Genomic DNA, 20,220 nt, shown 5'->3' on the forward strand with positions numbered 1-20,220 from the left:
TTGTAAGTAGTCTACTTGTTAGTCTGTTTTTATCTCAGAATAGAAAAACAAATAGCTCCAGATGTGCTTAATTGTGCGGGCAGGTACAAAGTGTTTTACTTGATAATGGCTAAATGTTTAGTGCCGTGGTATAAATGAGTAATATGATTTTATGAAAGAAAAGATTTGCCTTTTTTTAAAAAGTAATACAATGTAAGGACTATATTGATGGTTTGAACAGCACACTCCTGTAGGCAGGCAGCTGTACAGAGCTGGAGGCTCTCAAGTTGATACTGGTGATTAAATGGTTTGCAGCAGCTGGTGCCTATATTAAAGCATCTAATCACCCTTGAATGATGGCGGCAGCACACTCTGTCTTCTCATTCAAACCTCATTTAAATCAAAGCAACAAGCATAAACATGGATGATATGTGTTGGTGGCCCCGGATCGCTGCACTGCAGCAATGTAGAGGAAGTCTGAATATCTGATCAGCACTGCAACACATGCTGACATGAGTGCGGAACACTGAATAAATGGACTGCTAATTAATCAGCTGGTTAAATCCAAGACGATGTATTTGCATTTGGTTGCATATAGGCATACCATTGTGGATAATAAAGGTGCAGTCAGTATCATTTTGAGCTAAATAAATCATTGTCACATTAAGTTTGAAACTCAGGTGTACTATCAATAAACAAGAACATGAGTGAAACTGAAAATCTCCTCCAAAATATTCAAAAGCCACCTTCTTTTATCAGAAAAAAATTCGGCCGCTGACCTTTGCTTTGTTCATTCTGACAGTTTCAGAAAGAACTAAGGAGCCCCAGAAACTCAACTCAAGTAATAGTTCCCCCAAAGTAACCAACTCTGCAGTTCCCCTCAGCCAGCAGAGCGTTCCATCTTCCCTCACACAGCCATCATCGTTTATACAGGGGGTTATGTGCCGGACTATTTCTTGGCTAAAACAGGTTTACAGGAAATAAATAAACATGGTAAATTTGAAAACACTGTTAACACCACAACTTAGATCCCACAAAACATATTCACTTCATGTGTAATGATAATTAAACAACTTAATCAACTGATATACTGGTGTCTGACTGACATATCACCACTGAACCTACTTTATTGGTACACTTAACTTATTCTGTATTAAATAATATACTGTATTAAGTATTAAATATTTGTTGTACAAATAAGAAATCAACTTCTGCACATCACACACCAGCACAATAAGCCCACAGAAGAGTGAGGCGACTATATGACATTTTCTTTTTTGCTGCAGAAACCCAGCAAAAGCTGCTTTGTTGACAGGCTCTCTTGCTGAATCTGGGTTGGCAACAAAGGATGTCTTTCATCCTCAGTGTCTGCGTTTCTATCTGCAGGAGGCTGCAACCTTCTCTTATCTATCTCCAGATAAAGCACTTTGTCATTCAACAGTTTACCACTACCAAAGCCTGAGGATTCAAGGCTTATTCCCTCTCAAGTGGAGCGCTGTTTGAGATGCAGCACTTCACATTTATAGCAAAACAGAACTGTGCACAATCCCAGCCAATGTCATTTTAACCTGAACCATTTTTAGATTCTCTTCCTGTCATTGGAATCAGTAAAAGGGATGGTGTATTGCTTCAATTATTTGTCCCAACTGATAATTTTACACGTTTTCCCACATCTGGACCTATCTCCTAACTCTGAGACTTTCAGCTTGACAGACCTTGAATCTGACATGTTTACATTGGCTTTGTTGCTAATTTATACATACATACATATTTATTTTCTTCTCAGGAATCTGTTACGTTAGCTTACATAACTGAAATGCTAGATGCTGCTTATTAGCACAACAGGTCAAGTAGCTTAATTACTTTTTTTGTCATAGTTTTTGCTTACGAAATGAACACTGCTATGTTATGTTGGCACACGTGTGGATTGAAGAGATGAAGACATGGTATAAGCTTATTTAAGGAGGTCAATATGACTAATTATAACACAATAGAAGCTGCAGTCTCTTTCAGTAAATCCTCCATGGTGGCACCAGGACTGCAAATTACTATTGAAGGACCAAGATGACATGGTATGTTGCACAAACAGAATATCCAATAATAATATTAATAATAACAATACAATGGCACTGACTGGCTAAAGAACAACAAGTGTTACTTAAACAAAGGAGGGACATTCTTCAAAAAACATCGAGTTTGAAATTACTTTTGGCTTATCTGATTGTAATAACAACATTATTTAAACATAGATGGCTGATTTAAATAATACCTATCTCTGTGTGTCATTATGCTTTCAATCCTAACTTCAAACTAAATATGATACTCTCCTCCCAAACGTTTGTCATGACAAAGGTTGCAGATCCTCTTTATCTCCCCGTGTGCTGAGGAATCTGGTGTTTACTCTAAACTTACAGCCTGTGTGAATTCTTGGTTTTCATACAACATGTACTTCTTCAATTTAAGATCTTTTTTAAATTCCACATAAATATCACATGACTTCATACTTTGTGGTTGCTGAGCTATATTTTTTATGTTGGCTAATAAGTGGATTTTTGGGAGACATAAACATTTGAAACACATTTCTGCAAACTTTGCCCTCCATGATCAATAACTCTCACATTAAGCAGAGTTATGGTCTGAAGGCAGACAGAGGGTCCATACATGCTTCATAACCCCATTTCCTGTTCTGAGAGTTCTCTGAGAAGATGTTGGATATTAACAGTGATTAAGTGACACATTAACCTCATATGATCAATTCTATATACTTTAGGTCATAAAAGTCTATAAGCCATAAAAAGTGTCTCTGGGCTGTGTGTGGGGTGGGTCAGCAGGGATTTCATCTCTGATGCATTTGCCCACGCTCCCTCCCAAGTGCTGATGCTCACAGAATAAAAATGTTCTGTCAATACCAGAGAATCATGAGACTCTAGTCACATAATCACAGGACTCACATTATATTGAATATATGACTGTGTGTGTACTCCTGATGTATTTATAATGTGTGGTTTATTTGATATGGACAATATCCATAGAGAAACTGAAAACAGCTTTCTGATGTAAGTCTTGCAGTGTTTATAGATGATGGCATTCAGCAACAGTTGCCCCTAGAAGGGCTTTTATGAAACTAAGAGATTAGAACAGTGAGGTAAAAGGGTGAAACAGACTACAGCGAGATACAGTAGAGCACACATTGAAAACTCAACATGAGTACAGGGTTGTTGCTGAACTAACCAGGATGTGGTCGCTCTCAGTTCACATTTATCTGACAATATGAATACACTGTTTATGGATGCAAGTAAGTGAAACAATGCAAACATATTGGTTTCTTCCTATGTATACCTGTCTAAATGATTCCAGATAGTGCCACCATAATGCATCTGCTCTTAAAGACAACAGCAGATGTTTCCTCAACCACCAGCCTATAATATGTCTGCAATGCTCTCAATACCAGCCATCCAACAACATGCGTCTGACAATCTACAGTAATCTACTAGTTCAGTGTGATTGAAATGAAGTAAGATGTATCCTACACATGGAGACGATGGCACACACTGTTGGGCAGTTTCTTCTCACAGGCTTTTTTGGTGTTGCACTTGTTTGCACTCCTGAAACGTGATGGAAGCAGTTGTGTGAAGAATGAAAAAAAAAACTTGTCCAAATCATGTTGACTTCCACATCTCTGCGTACCAGGCCCATAGCTGTGGGAAGCACAGTGAGGCCTTAAGGGAACAGGCATTGTACTCTATAGTGTAGAGTGATTAGGACTGGCACCACCAAGCACCACTTTGATCAAGAAAGAAACATACTGTACCTGCACAGCAGCACCTTTGTAGCCTTCTGCCTTGTACGTTAAGGGTTTATGCTCATTGTAATTTTGTTTTGGGGAATACAAAGAACACATGTAAACGATTCCTACCAAAGAAATGGTCGTAGCTCTCAGTCTTGAACTTTTTTCATCAATGTATCTAAGGTCTCCAAAGGCTCATTGTACCAACCTGTAGGAGACTCATTGCCATCTGCTGGCCAAGCTGAGCTTTATCCTGTCTACACTTTCTGTCCATGTTTCATCACTGTGTCAGCACTGACAACCAGCCAGTAAACACACAGCCAACCTTTAAATGTGTCTCTTGCAGAGCAGCTCCTGCCACCATCTCAGCACAGAGTCCACATGCCTTGCAGTGATGCCTTTAGACAACAATATATGTGACTGATTTCCGTAATCAAGCCTATGTGAGACATTTCTCTCAACACAGCAAATGATCTTGTCAGCATCAGTGCCTCTGCCGCCAAGTGTTCTCCTTTACTTGAATCTTAAAAGCTGCAAAGCTGCGTGAAGTTAAGAGTCAAGCTAAGGTCAATCCAGCTTTAGAAGTCGCATTTACGCACCATACGCTTTTGAGACTTTGGCACTTTGTGCAGGTTCTCTACAGTAAAATGTAAGTGCTAATCCGATGGCCTTGAGCAGTGTGTTTAGTGATGAATAGGGATTATAGTGCTTCTTTAAATTCTGCAGTCGCTCTGTCTGTGTCATGTGCTCGTGTTGTACCATCCTGCTGATTTGCATTCTGATGCTCGTCAGCAGCGCAAAGCTGCGGGTTATTCCTGCAGACCGATGAGCTGTTTGACCACCACTATGAAGAAGTAATTGTCTGAAGGCTCGTCCTCTCAGGCCGACCTATTGTTTTATGAATTTCTCCTAAATTAATTGCAACGCTGAGCTTGTCAGACAAAATGTGTGTTTGTGATTTGGTCTGCTCCTCTATTGATCTGCTGGGCCCAATGTGGAGTGCACTGCAGAATAACAATGACAGAGTGATGGAGGGACAACATGGAGCCTTTCTTTCTTCTTTCTTCTGGAGAGAAGCCACAGGCAGTAGCAGGATCCTAAATCCTAATACAGGCAGTGGCAGGGAAGGACGACACACAGATGTGCTATCTGAGTTCAAGAGGAATTTAGGCCAGGCACAGGTGTGAATATCACTGAACATTTGTCCAAATGCACAGGCACACATGCGCACATAAACACACAGACACAGAAACCCATACAAACAGCTGGGACGCTAAGTACAGCAGCTGGGTGCTTCTAGCTAGGTCATTCTCTTCTCCGTCATGGCCAGCGTTTAGTGGATACAGTGCTTCTGCGACATTATTTTCTTTTGTCCTTGTCAGTCGATTGGCACTTTTCTCCGAGAGGTAGGTTCTAGCTGGATGTATTTTGGCTTTTTTTAATTGACAAGAAGGAGTCAAGGACAGCAGCAGGCCAAAACGTACTCCTACATATTATCTGTAGCTTCTGTAACACACTCTTTAAATAATCTGACGAGACGTGTTTCACAACTTAGTGTGTCTGTGCTCATGCAGGGTGTACAGCCAATTATACCACGCAGGCAGCGTGAGGTATGATTGAAATCTGAGTGCCAACACACTGGGCTCATTTTAATGGCCACCTGAGGCGGACCACGCCTCCAGTTCAGGTTTAACGCCTGTAATGATATCCAGCTACTCAGGCACTTTCTGTAAGATTATGGAGATAGATTTGTCTCGATATTGTCTATGTGAACAGATCAACAATCTGTGTGGAAATATGTAATCTGTAAATATAAAACACCTTCCACAAAAAAAAAAAGATTTGTAAACTCAAGAAAAGATTTTGCAATTATAAAACGGATCTGAAAAAACACAAAGAAATTCCACAAATTCTATTAAATTAAGTTACAACTAAATGAAAAGCATTTGTGAACACTTTTTATTTGTACATACAAATACAAACTGGATTCGCAAATGTCTGTTTGAAAGTTGTAAATGTTAGGAAGATATTCACAAATGCTTTTCATTCATTTTTATTGACATTTTGATATTTTGATATTTTCTTCTATTTTTGGAATTTGTTTGTGTATTTGCAGATCTGTTTTTTGTGGAAGGTGTTTTACATTTACACATTACACATTCATTGTCATCTCTCAGGTTATCACAGACTGTTTGTGTTATTGTCGCACAGAACTCAAACTGCAAGCTTAGTGTTGACAGAAAATGTGGTCTTCATTCGCAAAAATGCATAAATACTGTTGTACACACAGGCTGAATTCATAATAATTCATAGCAGGAAAAGCACAGGTGTAGTTAGAACACTAATAACAACATTTCATTTAGGTCAGCTCCATCAGTTCCATCGTCCTTGTATTGTGAATGACTTACTGCACAGCGTAGAAACATTTCCATCATGCACCACGTCCTGATCTCAGGCTTCTACCAGGCTCAGAATAGTATCAAAAATGGTATTTGATAAATGAAAATAACTTCAAATTATAGGAGAGTGGAGTGATCTGATAATCTGTAGTAATTAGTGCTGTAATGTTGCTGTGCTGATTTAAATATCTGGATAAGGTTAGTACAGATGCAGTTTTACTAGGCTGCATCACTTAAATGCGACAGTTTATACAATGTATCTTGTAATTCAGCATTACATGTTGGGTGTCTTAAGAACATTTAATCTCCACTAGAAGAAGACCGAGGATGGGTTCTGGCTGTTTGAAACCACAGGTGGATTTGACAGTAGAATAATATTGGGATATCCAGGTCAGAGCAATTCCTCAGTTATTTGAGGTCATGGACGTGGCTCAGGAGCCTCAAAGATGTGTGGAAGCTGACAGACTCCTAGTGGAAGCCGCATGTAGGTCTGTTTGCAGCTGAAAGAAAGAATCCAGTTCACAAAATCCCTGCGATGACCGAAGAGCCAGCCGAGACTTCACTCGTCTGTCGTTGGTTTTACTTTAAATGTTGTAAAGTTACTTGTCACTCGAGTCTGAACTTATGGCACAGTCAACATGTCCCCATCCATTGCTATATACATATACATAAATAATAAATACAATTCAACGACTTACCAACCATCAAGGACCAAATTCCACTGAAATGAGTGTTTGATGGGTAAATCAACACGAGACTCCTGCCATGCTGGCTACTGTTTAATGAGGTGATGGTTTATGTGTCTGTGACCTTTGACTGTTTGCTCACCTCTATGGCTTTGAGAGAGTTCACTCAAACACTTTGCCAGTCAGTCAGAAGTGTTTGTTGTGTGATTTAGGATGCTCTTTTTGGGGGGGTTAAATATTTATTTTAGACTGGCTGGAGTTTTGTGCATTTTGACAGAAAGTGCAGCTCTGGCCCCACTTTGTCTTCCTTGTTAGTGTAGTTCTGTGTGTAGTGTCAGTCACCGAGTCTGTACTTTGTTAGTCTAGTTCTGTGTGTAGTGTCAGTCACTGACTTTGTACTTTGTTAGTGTAGTTCTGTGTGTAGTGTCAATCACAGTCTGTACTTTGTTAGTGTAGTACTGTGTGTAGTGTCAATCACAGTCTGTACTTTGTTAGTGTAGTTCTGTGTGTAGTGTCAATCACAGTCTGTACTTTGTTAGTGTAGTTCTGTGTGTAGTGTCAGTCACTGAGTCTGTACTTTGTTAGTGTAGTTCTGTGTGTAGTGTCAGTCACTGAGTCTGTACTTTGTTAGTGTAGTACTGTGTGTAGTGTCAGTCACTGAGTCTGTACTTTGTTAGTGTAGTACTGTGTGTAGTGTCAGTCACTGAGTCTGTACTTTGTTAGTGTAGTACTGTGTGTAGTGTCAGTCACTGAGTCTGTACTTTGTTAGTGTAGTTCTGTGTGTAGTGTCAGTCACTGAGTCTGTACTTTGTTAGTGTAGTTCTGTGTGTAGTGTCAGTCACTGAGTCTGTACTTTGTTAGTGTAGTACTGTGTGTAGTGTCAGTCACTGAGTCTGCAATCTGTTAGTAGGTAATATGTGAAGCAAACACTATCTTTGGTGGCAGATATGTTCTTGACAGCACATATCTTTGGTTTAATTCTTCTGCAAATGAGCATATTTTTTTATTTTAGACCCTGATTTGTTTCTTTATGTTCTGTAACTTCTTTGTCTGGCTCCCATTCTCCTCATTCTCTGTGCTCATCACACATTGAGGCAGGCTGTTTATTGTCTTTCTGTGCTGTCTCATCTCTTACCCCCTGATCGAGCCCCCAGTCACCTCAGTGACCCGTACACAGCATGTCTTTTATGAATGTGTGTGTGTGTTATCTGCTTCTGGACCAGAGTTGGGAAGGTGTTTTGTGTGCAACACTAAATAATGAATGACCTACAGGCTTTCCCCCACTATTCTGCACCTTGCTTGCACACATTTAAACCGTGTGTGTGTGTGTGTGTGTGTGTGTGTGTGTGTGTGTGTGTGTGTGTGTGTGTGTGTGTGTGTGTGTGTGTGTGTGTGTGTGTGTGTGTGTGTGTGTGTGTGTGTGTGTGTGTGTGTGTGTTTAGAAGGTTAAATCCTATTAAAATGCAAATAATCTCCTGTGCTGTTTTTAAGGTCAGCTGTGGCTTTGAAATAGAGCCACTTTATGGTAAATTTCACACCTTCTGTCTTCACCATAACACAATAAGCATGGTGTGGTTTCTTTTGACAGCAAGCCTGTCAGTCAAGGTCATCTATGACAGAGAGAAAGAGGGAGCAAGGACAAACCGAGCAGAGACTGAGTGAGAACGTGAACAAAGGAAAAGTCTCCTCTATCTGATGATTGGTATTTTTTAGCGTGACGGAGCGTGACATGATTTGTGCGGCAGCTTCTCCTCTCTGTGGGATGATGAATTGAGGAAACAGGTTATGGAAGTGTACTCAAAATACACATTGTGACACACGCTGCTCCCGCACTACTCTAAAAAACATACTTGTATATATAATTGAAATGATCTTTGCTAAGCTGTATTTTTCAGTCTCTGTCTTTGTTGTGGTGCTTTTGAAATATTACTTCACATATTTATTCTCACATTCATTTGTCTTCACCTAGTGGTTGTTCAGAGAAAGAAAACCTCAAGCAAGACAAATCACTTCTGGCCTGCAAGGGTCTCTGTTAAACATACTGCATGGTTGTGTTTCTGTGGTGGCTGCACCTCCAACACATTTCAAATAGTCTGGAATTGATTCAGACTTTCATGCAGATACAAGCAAATATCTGCTCTATAGTTTTGTATAACTCTCCTTTCCTTTCCTGTTACCACTTTTCCAAGATGTGGAAGGTATAACAACCAGAGAGAGCAGTTTAACATGTCACTAGTTATTACTAGGGCTGTCAAGCGATTACATTTTTTTATCAAATTAATTACGGTACATGCTTTGTGATTAATTAATCTAAATTTATCGCATATATCAATATTTGCTGTGAAAAGTATTTCAAAATATTCAAATGGATTTTGGAAGATGAGTGAATCGATGAGTAGGCATCATACACTTAACTTCATACCATGTGGACGGCCTGCCGGCGGGCCCAGCAGCAGTTTCATTTTACCATGTGTTGTGTACAGTCCACCATGCTGGATGTGGCACCCATGCCACATCTTTTTAGAAAGCTTAGAATCTATTTAGATTTTGAGATCATCACAACAGCAGGTACAATTAGTGCCTCAAAATAGCAATTAAACTCAAAAATCAAAATCATAACTTTGAGCCAAATAATATGATAATAATATAATATGAAGCCTCATAATAATCCTGTAATCAGTAATAATAAAATTGTGTAGCCAATGAATGGCTGAACAGTTTCATATGTAATTTCCTGTGTTTTTCTTTTACAAAAGTTGCTTCTTTTCAAAACTATATTTATTATATTAAAGTTCAGAAGAAAATACAAAAAAACACAAATATTACAGAGAAATGTGTTTATAATTCACTTTGTGTTTGTGTTACTACTAACAGAGAATATGGGTATATAATAGTTATTTATGATCAATACAAATAATATTTTATTAATAAATATCATATCTCCAAATGCACAGCTTGTGAATGCCTGGTGTTACTCTTAGAAAAACCTGTCTAATATGTTAAGTTTTTGTGCCTTTGTTCTGAGATTTGAACCTGAACTTGGTAACACTTGGTGCTATGTTTCTATTGGGTTTTCCAGCTCACCACTACCAGCTATACCCATCTTCAGGCATCTTTTTCAAGGTCAATATGTCTTTTATTTCAATACTATTTTTCCAATATCTTGTATGCCACATTGCAATACATTTCCTGATGGAGTTGTTAATGTGTGTCAGGTAGACCGACTCATTCTGCGTCTAAACGCCTGATCGAGATGTATGACGAGACGGGTTGCTCACTTTAGCATCAGCGGCGGTGCTAGCTAGCTCCGAGCTAGCTGCTAAGTGCTTTGCGTTGAGTTGATATTTCAGCTTGAACATTCTTTGCTGCAGGAATCACATAGAGCGAAGCATTAACAGTTAAATACGGGAGTTTATTAAATGTAAACTTTCCATTCACTGGGCCAAGTAACGTTTTGTCATCCGCTTCCATCATGTTGACGAGGCTGCTGTGGCCACGCTGTGTCGGTGACGTGAAGGGTCAAGGGTCATCTAAGAGCGCGATTAAGGCATAATAGTATTCGTTAAGAGCATGCGGTGTTACGCTGGAGTACGTTGTTTAATGCTGAGTCTGTGATGGGGTGGTGATGGCCTAGTGGTCTAGTGCCTTCCAAACAAAACACTAGAAGGTCGGGAATTCAATACCAGGGCTTCCACCATTGTACCCCTGAGCAAGGTACTTAACCCTGAGTTGCTCCAGGGAGACTGTCCCTGTACTTAGTTCAATGTAAGTTGCTCAGGATAAGAGCGTCTGCTAAATTACCTTTAATGTCCTTAACAAGGTACGGACCTGTTAAGAAAATGTTTTGAGTGTGTTCAAAATTTTCGGACGTACCCAACGTGTGATTCATAAGTTATGCAGCCGTTACACATAAGTTACGTTACGTTAGACATACATGAATACTGAATACGTACGTGAATACATTACGTGAATACCTACGTAAATACAGTAGGTGAACATCTACGTGAATACCTACGTGTATACCTACCTACGTAATTACAGTACGTAAATACCTACGTGAATACAGTACGTGAGTATGTTAGAGGTACGTTAGATATAGGCTACGTCGGCTGATGGTGAACCCTACAACCAATGTATTGATAACGAGTGGATAACCTATTCGTAACCTATGTTAAGCTTATCCCTGACGGAGGAGTAACTTATTAAACATGTTTCTACAGTACAGCTAGCGTTCAGCTAGCATTTTGGGAGCTTATTGGGGTTTGAATATAGTATATAGGGTCCCTGTGAGTAGCTCATCCTCACTTCTTCACAGCACGTCTTGATGAATACATCAACCTATCATCAACCCAACACCAGCATGGAGGATGCTGAGAGGCTGCAACAAGAGTACATTCTAGCCGTTCTCCAGCATCAGTATGACGTGAACCAAATAGCACTTTTCCAGCTCCGTTGCCAGACGGACAGTTTTAAATAAGTGATACGCTATCAATAGGTTAGACATACATATAATAATTTATTATGTATTCGTTATGTATATGTCAGCTACAGCACCGCTGTGGAAAAGTTGGAAGTATTTGGACTCTGACAAATCTTGAGCTAATTTTCATATACGCCGGCATATGTTTCTGCCATACGGGACTGTGTGACAGGGCCGTATGTCTGGCGTGTTTCGGCGTATCGTCTGCGTCCTTCGAACGATCACAACTTACCCTTAATTTATATCAACGTATTACTGATATTTCGTATGCGCCGGCATACGTTTCTGCCATGCAGATATGTATGACAGGGCCTTTAGCAGGTAGGAAACCAAAATGTTTCAATGTGTGCATGTCAGAATAACCTGTGGTTGTTTTATACTGTAGTTGTCTTGTGCCAGAACATTTAATAGATTATGTTTCTACTCTTAGATAGTGGAGGCAGTGTATGTGAATGTATACATGAATATGTGCTGTAAATCAGAGTTTTCGGGTATAATGAATTTCTCCTGGAGTTGCTCGAAGGTCATGAGCATGCTGCTAAAGAGGTAGTTCTTCCTCTCTCCTGCCATATTTGGGAAAAAAACATTTTTACTGATTAAGAATGCAGCATTATTCCAAAGTGAGGTTACAGATGATGAAAGTAAGATATCCATCTGTACTTTGATGCTATCTTGTCCTAGCATCTTACAGCAATATTCAATGCTTTGGGCTGGTCAGACACTCAGGTTTCCCATTTCATCTGAGCTGCTGCAGCCCAGTGAGGCAGACAAAAAACAAGCCTGGACCAACGCAGCTCCTCTTAGCTTAGCTTAGTTTAGCTTAGCTTAGCTCACATTCACAGACATTCATGCTGTAGCTGCATCACTGTAGCCTCAGCTGCTAGCTGCTGCTCCTTTGGGCTGTACCATCTCAGCTGAGCGGGGGACCTCTAGGGTTTCAGGATGTCCTCGCAGACATACCTTTTTCCTCCTATCTGCTGCATCGCACCCATTCTCAAACCACCACCCCCCAACCGCACCCCTTTGTCCCATATGAGCCTCAAGCTTACAGTCACTCAGGGCTGTCGGCTAGAAACAGCGCAGCCTCCTAATATCCACTACTGTCTCAGATTTCACTCCCCCTCTGCTTGTAGTACAATCTTATCATTTCCAGCTTGTGAAGGGAGCGGAAGAGTGGGAAGAGAGAGAGAGTGAAAAAGGGAGGGAGGGAGGCAGATGTTTTGAGCTGGTTTGCAGGGAGAGAGGTTGGCCTGAATGCATTCTGTCTGCTCTTCAGAGGCATCCAGGTGAGCTGTTTACTCCTGGAAGGTAAGAGGAAGGCTGAGATTGGTGCTTATTTTGTCCTGCATCCTTGCCATTACCCCCCTCCCCCATCCCCTTCTTCCTTTGCTTCGGATACATCGTTTCTGTTAGCGTGTGGGTGTGTTTGAGCATGAATAGTATTCCCCAGATATACCAGACACACGTAATATTGTACGAGGCGATGGGCAGGCACATTGGCCTATGTGCATTAATAGGGCAGGTATGGATTGTAGATATGTGCATGCATGGTGTTTGTACGATTGTGTGTACTGGGTCTTTGTTTGGGGGGGGGGTCAGGGTGATGATGAGCTCTCATGCTAGCATGACAACTTGAAAGTGGATGGCCACCTGAGTCTCAGTGTGTCTCAATAGTAAGGATGTGATGAGAGACTGGGGATAGGAAGGAAGTAGCGGGGAAAGGGAAATGTGTGTGTGTGTGTGTGTGTGTGTGTGTGTGTGTGTGTGTGTGTGTGTGTGTGTGTGTGTGTGTGTGTGTGTGTGTGTGTGTTTAGCTTTATCTGCAGTTTTTGCAACAAAGTCTCAATGTTCTGCCTGAAACATGCCAGGCCCCCCTATCCCACCCCCCACCCCTCCAACCCCCACCATCACTACCACTCATCCCCTTTGTGCTAATAGGTAGCATTTCCGTTGTGGTGGTGAAATGGGTGCTGATGTTTACTGGTCTAATGGACGGGATGCTTTGCTTAGCATTTCCTGCTCACTCTACAATATGTTCTCCCACTTTGGGCAAATGTGCAACATGCTTGTCTTCTCTGAGTCTTGAGGGAAGGAATGTTGGCACAATGGGGAGGACGAGGAAGAGAGAAAAGGACTTCTACCATCTGTGGCTGCGCATCATGGACGCGTAGTGATGCTTTCTGCACAGCCATATGCAGCTTCTTAGGAAGACAGCAGGCCAGGCTGTTAGGAAATAGAGACAGAGAGAATAAGAAAGGTGGGCTGTAATAGGAGGAGCTGAGTATCAGGGTGTCATGTGTTTGAAAGGATAAGTGTTATCAGGATACGGCGCCAAATTTAGAGTAGTGTCCTTGCCGAGAAGCAATAGGTTTTTTTTGGCAGAGCTTCAAATCCAAAGTTTGCATCAGTAAATACAAGTGTAAGCAAAGATTATAGTTCTCTGTGTTTAGACGGCTTCTTTTATTTAATGTCTTTTAAATCTGTAGCCTTGCAACACACGGCAACTATTTTTGCTTCTTTCATCATGGCATGGCAAGGCTCAGTAAGCATTTGTGTGGGACACATGTCATGTCAACTAGGCTTTACAAGAGATAAGCGACCGTTCTTAGCCTCAAGGTTTCTGGATGCTTCCAACGAATGTGGTCTTGCAAATCGTTGTCCGATCATGTCTAAAAGTAAAAGTTTTTATACCTGTTCTAAATGGCAACACTGGAAGGCGGGCCAAAACCCTGCCTTCATATCTTCCTCCTGGCAGCTTCCTGATCTCTCTCCAAGAACTCTGCCTTTTTGTGTATCTTTGTAGGCTTGATGCGATGAATCACACCGGTGGCAAAAAGAGCACATACTTTGGGACAGTCTGTCCTGGGAAGCATTGATGGTGTTGTTGTGTGGAAAGGATCGTTGCTTGAAAGATCTGACTGTGACTATTTTAACAGCTCCGTACACCTGGCCAGTTGCTGTTTAAAGTGGGGGTGATTGTTGGATTGTCTGTTTCACAAAGTAACATTTTGCCATTTGAAAGGGGTTTCCACAATCTGCACTGCTGGAACCTTTCCAGGAACCCAGAACCCATTTCAAGAAACAGGGACTAAATTTAGATGTTCAGCCATAGTGTTCCTGCTCCGCAGGTAGTAGTTTCTGATAGTCCGGGAACTATCGGGTTGACTTTGTAAGACTAAGCTGCACTATTTGCCACTAGTGACAATTTTGGGATATGGATCAGACATTTCTTGTACTGGCTTTTGATGTTAAAAATGCAGTTATGACATTTAAAAGGACATTTTGTCTACTAATGACCTTTGTCACAGGTTACATACTATCAAGCTCAGTCAATACCATAATGGATGTTTTCTAGACTAAAATCACATTGTAAAGACTGAATGTGAACTGTCAATATGAGGCTGTATTCAAGCAGAAAATAGTTAAAGACAAAAGTTATCTTCCTCTATATTCATACCACCTCGTTGTTTATTTCTTGTCATCGATGTAGTGTACCATCCAAGGCATGTTGGGCTTGTCTCTGTAGAGATTACTACTACCTGGAATACATGAGCATCAAAAACATCCAGATAAGTGATGGCTGTGGTGGGTCCTAGATGGAGAGATCAGGATAGTATAAGACCTGCATACAAGTCTCTGACAGCACACACATTGCTTTTATTCAGATGCATTTCCCCAGCATGGAGTCAATGGCACACGGTGGGATTCATATCAAGTGGCTACACAATGAAGGTGTTTGCTTAAGTGGCACTTGTGCTAATGAGTCAGCAGTGAATGCCCAATTAGACCTGAAACCCATATCCAGTTAATACCATTTTGTTATTTCATGTGGACACTTTTATGTTAAATCTCAACATCAAACACCATAAGCATTACACAGTACAACACAACAGGGCATCCTAATGATCATCAAAATATGTTGACATTTTTTTAATATTCAGGCTAAAGATAGCTCTATTGGTCCACCACGTTGGTCTAGATTGAAATATCTCAACATGATGGATTGACCTGAAATTTTCAGACATTGATGATTCCGAGAATTGCGTGCGTGGCGTGGCGCGGTTTCTATTTAGTTATCCCCTCTCCTTTCTTCCGCTGTGTGTGTGTGTGTGTGTGTGTGTGTGTGTGTGTGTGTGTGTGTGTGTGTGTGTGTGTGTGTGTGTGTGTGTGTGTGTGTGTGTGTGTGTGTGTGTGTGTCAGCTGCGAAGCCCCTCCCTTCGCAAAACTGAGTGAAGGAGAGAATGTGAATGCGCAAAGTAGACCGTACAAACTGAAACGTGCACATAAATTAGATCAATAGTATAAGCGTTTAGTTTATTTAATAAAAGAGCACCTGTCAATGTGAAAAGTGAGTTGTGAAAAAAAAAATATATATATATATTTTTAATTTGAGTAAAAAAAAAAAACCCACCTTGAATTTCAGGCAGGGCGCAGGGCCCTACCAAGACAATGGTAGGGGAAACACTGCATATGTATAAATATAAAATGCATAGTACAGTTGCATGTGTTGCAAACAATCTATAAACTAACTAGCTAACATAAACAAGTGCAAAAGTAACAATGACTAGTCTCTGTGTTTTTATGGACCACCAGAATAGTACATTGACTGCACTGTAAAAGAAAAGCAGGGATGCTAGAAAATAAATCAGGTTTAAAGGGACAGTGTGTATTATTTGGCAGTATCTAGCATTTAGGTTGCAATTAACTGAATACCCCTCCACTTACCTTTCCAAGACTGCCGTAATGAGCCGCCGGGTGCAAAACCATGGTAGCTTTCCCTCACCTCGCTCAGAGGTAGTCCTTATCGTGACTCTCCTTTAGGAGCAATGAAATTCAGGCAGCGGCTGGTGCTACCACAGTTTTACAAACATGACTGAGTAAATACGGTGGCCTTCAGGTAACATAGAAACTCGAAAGGCGCTATCTACAGCCAATGTTTGTTTTTTCCGTTCTGAGCTACTGTAGAAACATAGCGGACGCCGTGAAGAGGACCCTCTCCTAGTGTAGATATGGAAGGATCTTTCTAAGCTAAAACATTTTTATATTATATTAAATTTCTGCAAATAGATTCCCCTAAATATTACACCCTGGCCTTTTAAGAGATGACAACTCATTCTGATTTTCTCCAGCTTATTGGTGTATGCAGAAGCTATAATAAATCTCAGAGCAGCACTTGTCTTCAGCGAGACAGAATGAGACAATTGCCACCAGCATTGTAACAAAGTGAAAAGTGCTCTGTTTAGTGAAGTGTTTTCATTACAATGCTGTTCGCCTGGCTCAAGTTTCACAGCCTTATATGACGGTGTTTCTGAACTGCCAAGGCTGGTAAGGAGAGAAGTGGGTGAGGTGGAGGCTGAGGTAAGGAGCTGGTCAGTCACAGCCCTTCCTCCTTCTGTGCGCTCTCATGAAGCTGCAAGTATCATTTATCTATCCACACTTTCTATTCTCCAGAATCCCAATCAAATGCAATGGACACTAACTGGCCAGAATGTTTTGTCTTCCAAAGAAGTCTGCTGAATCTGAGAAACCTCCTTCACTCTGGGAGAAGAGGCTGGCTGGCACTGGTTACTGAGTTTGAACTGTGAACCATAAAAACTCAGTTCATAAATTTGGGGAATATTACAAAATAACAACTTGTTAAACCCATTAACGGTAGATGCTTATTTGTGAGGACTGAATGAAAAAGTTAAGAAGGCATTACAAATATTTCTTACACACTACAATATATCACTATAACATTTTGAAATGTTCCTACACTAACTAATTCATCAGTCATCAGTATTTTAGATATTTTCTTCTAATCTTATTTTAGTTTTATTAGTAACGTACATTCAGTTGTAGTCAAATACATTCAATGAGTTAATGATATTTTCAGTGCAGTAATAATGTGACTCAGAACTTCTCTTTATAATATTCATCACACACCCACATCAGGATCTCCACTGCCAGCATGGCGGTGTGCTAATATGTTTTGGGATTATTTGCCATTTCCACCAGTTTACTCCCACAAACTAGAGACCTAAAACGTTCTTCAATTAGTTATTCGTAAAGAACCTACTGGGTGTCTCATATAACAGTTTTTAGACTGTACATCTAACTCTCTCTGCTCTTTAAGGCAATGGAGATATCTTGAGCTAAACCTTCAGCAACTCTAATGCTAGTTGAGCATCTACTAATTTTGTACTTGTCTGATATTTGATGATAAAATCTTAAGGGGAGTGGTTACATGTTATATTCTTTTATACAAGAAACCTTCAAATATACCAGTGTTAGTTTACTTTTATCCCAAACGTTATGTAGTCCAAAAAAAATAAGATGTAGTTTGTCTAATATTGCGGCAGTGGCTCAGGAGGGTCAGTGGCTCAGGAAGGTCAGGGGTTCATGAGGGTCAGGGGTTCGATCCCCAGCCTCCAGCCAGCATGTCGAAGTGTCTTTGGGCAAGATACTGAACCCCACATTGCTCCTGATGGCCAACAGTGTGTGAGTGTGTGTGAATGTTCATCACTCCTAATGAGCAGTACCTTGTATGATAGCCACTGACTCTGTATGAATGTGTGTGAATGTTAACATGTGTTGAAAAGCGCGTTGAGTGATCGCAAATATTGGAAAAGCGCTATATAAATGCGGTCCATTTATCATTTAATAGCCGCTGCATTCAGGTTTCAAGAAACTCATGATTGTGTTAAATGAATTGAAAAGATCTAAAACTTGATTTGACATACGATGTCAATACCTTACATCCATTGCAAAATAAAACCTAATTTTCACCTCCTCTAACGAGTGTATAGAGTGGCCATTTTGGAAATAATTGTTGACCTCGTCCTCGTCAGGCTCCCTCCCTTTTGGATTTCTTCTAGGTGTAGTAACTGACAAAAGGGCAGTTTGCATCAGAGGTGTGGAATCGAGTCACATGATTTGGGCTTGAATCAGACAAATTTGATGACTTTAGACACGACTTGACAAAATAAAAAAAAGACTTGAAACTTGATTTGGACTTTAACACCAAAGACTTGTGATTTCTCTTGGACTTGAGCCTTTTTACTTGAAGATACTTTCCACTAATCAAATAATTTCCCTAACATTAACGCTATTATTTCCCAGCAAGTCAACACTTAATTCCCCAGATTCACTTTGTACTACTAAGTACAATTGGAAAAATAATACCAAAGATAATTTTATTACAGAAACTGGTCAAGAAAAAACTAATTGCAGCATTCAAAACGTGCAGGTCAAAAGTGGTGAAAAGCGCATAATGACTTGTACATGACATGTTCAAATTTTAGGACTTGGGACTGGACTCAGGACATGAGACTTGCAAAACAATGACTTGGTCCCACCTCAAGCCCAAAGTGTGTTATTATTCTATAGTCCGCTCTGTTAACATATTAATGATGCAACATGCTTCAGAAATAGACTTTCTCCTTCACAAGTACCTACCTGTGGAATAGAGTTCATCCTCCAGCTCAAGGTCATGTCACTGAGATTTCTGGGGATGTGCACCTGTCACTTCAGGGATGTATTCTGTTTTCTGCAGTGGGGATGTAGGTGCAGTAACGAAGAGCCACTATCTGGGGCATCAGTTGGATCATGGGATATTTTATTCCGCCACATCAGTTAATTAAGACTTTTATTCACAATACCTTAAGGCTGGGGTTCAAGATGATAAAGAGCCACTGCAGCAAAGTGACATTGACAGGAGGTCAACAGAACCCAAGGATATGGGAAACTATGTTGGTCTTTGCCAAAAAAGGAAATTACTGTATTCCATCACAAACTAACCCCTACAATATTTTAAAACTCACTGATTAATAAATCATATTCATGCGTATCTGTTTAAAGACGCATCACATTCCAAGCTCAAAGGCCAAGGTGTGTCATCATAGCAAGTGTTGCCCGACCATGTCTAAAGGCTAAAGTGTTTATTGTCACGGTGGGGAAAAGGTGAGGACCCAAATGCAGTACACTGGACAAGGTTATAACAAAAAGCGAGCTTTATTAAAATAAAGTCAAAGCTAACAAAATACAAAGTAACAAAACAACACAAACCAATCAGGGGACGAGCAGAACACGACGTAACATGAATGACAATCCGACAAAACACACTGGGGCAGACACCAAACAAGGGAACAAGACACAGCTGGGGGAGAAAGGCAAAAACACAAGGGAAGAGTAAATGGACACAGGAGGAACACATTAACAATCAGAAGGTGAGGGTAAAGACACAGACAGGAAGTACAACTAGACATATAACAAGGGGGAGTGAACACTTCAACATAAAACAGGACACCAAAGAACAAGCAGACCGTTACATTTATAGCTATGTTCATGATGGCCATGCTTCAACGTGGGTGAAAAGCCAGCCATCATTTTTTGGCACAGAACAGAGCTCACATTCGTCCGTCTTTTCTCGAAGACATTCATGGTGTTAAACATGAAAAGTGACGAGAGTGAGAGTGCAAAGAATTAAAAAAAGATAGCTCAAGAGAAAAAAAGTTCAAACCCTGCCATCATCTAAATTCTGTAATAATAAAATCATAATGTAAAAATGAAAACCTTATTTGATGAAGTGTGGCTTTGAAAATGTGATTAAAAAGAGATATAATTTGCATTAATACCCATCAAGTCCAGTTAAGTCTTTAGTACACATTTGTTTTTCCCATAATCATAGTTTTTTACATTTAATTTTGACATTGGGGATTACATTTGATTCACATAAATAAGGTATTAAACCTAGATAAAGTTAAAAGAACAGTGACATATGGTTTAAAGCGGCACTAATCAATTTATTTTAATTTGGCTAAAGAGCATTTAGGGTCTTATAGCTCATTGTTTTGGTCTTACAGCCAGCAACTTCACTGTTTTGGTTTCAGTCTCACTGCTCTCATCAGC

The 20,220-nt window shown here is 40.3% G+C and overlaps 1 protein-coding gene across 3 annotated transcripts in view; it reads left to right on the top strand.

Moving 5' to 3' along the window:
* cdk14 (cyclin dependent kinase 14) overlaps positions 1–20,220 on the top strand; it is a 168,180-nt gene that overhangs the window by 25,929 nt on the left and 122,031 nt on the right. Inside the window, exon 1 of one of the 3 annotated variants that reach the window (XM_029451217.1) lies at positions 12,505–12,639. The exons of 1 other annotated variant lie outside the window; for it this stretch is intronic. The gene's annotated coding sequence lies outside the window, so the exon portion shown is untranslated. Of the gene's footprint in view, positions 1–12,504; positions 12,640–20,220 lie in introns of those variants that run through there. One more of the 3 variants, XM_029451218.1, reaches the window with a different exon arrangement.

The sequence above is a fragment of the Cottoperca gobio genome, chromosome 16, assembly GCF_900634415.1.
Source record: "Cottoperca gobio chromosome 16, fCotGob3.1, whole genome shotgun sequence".
Lineage (NCBI taxonomy): Eukaryota > Metazoa > Chordata > Actinopteri > Perciformes > Bovichtidae > Cottoperca > Cottoperca gobio.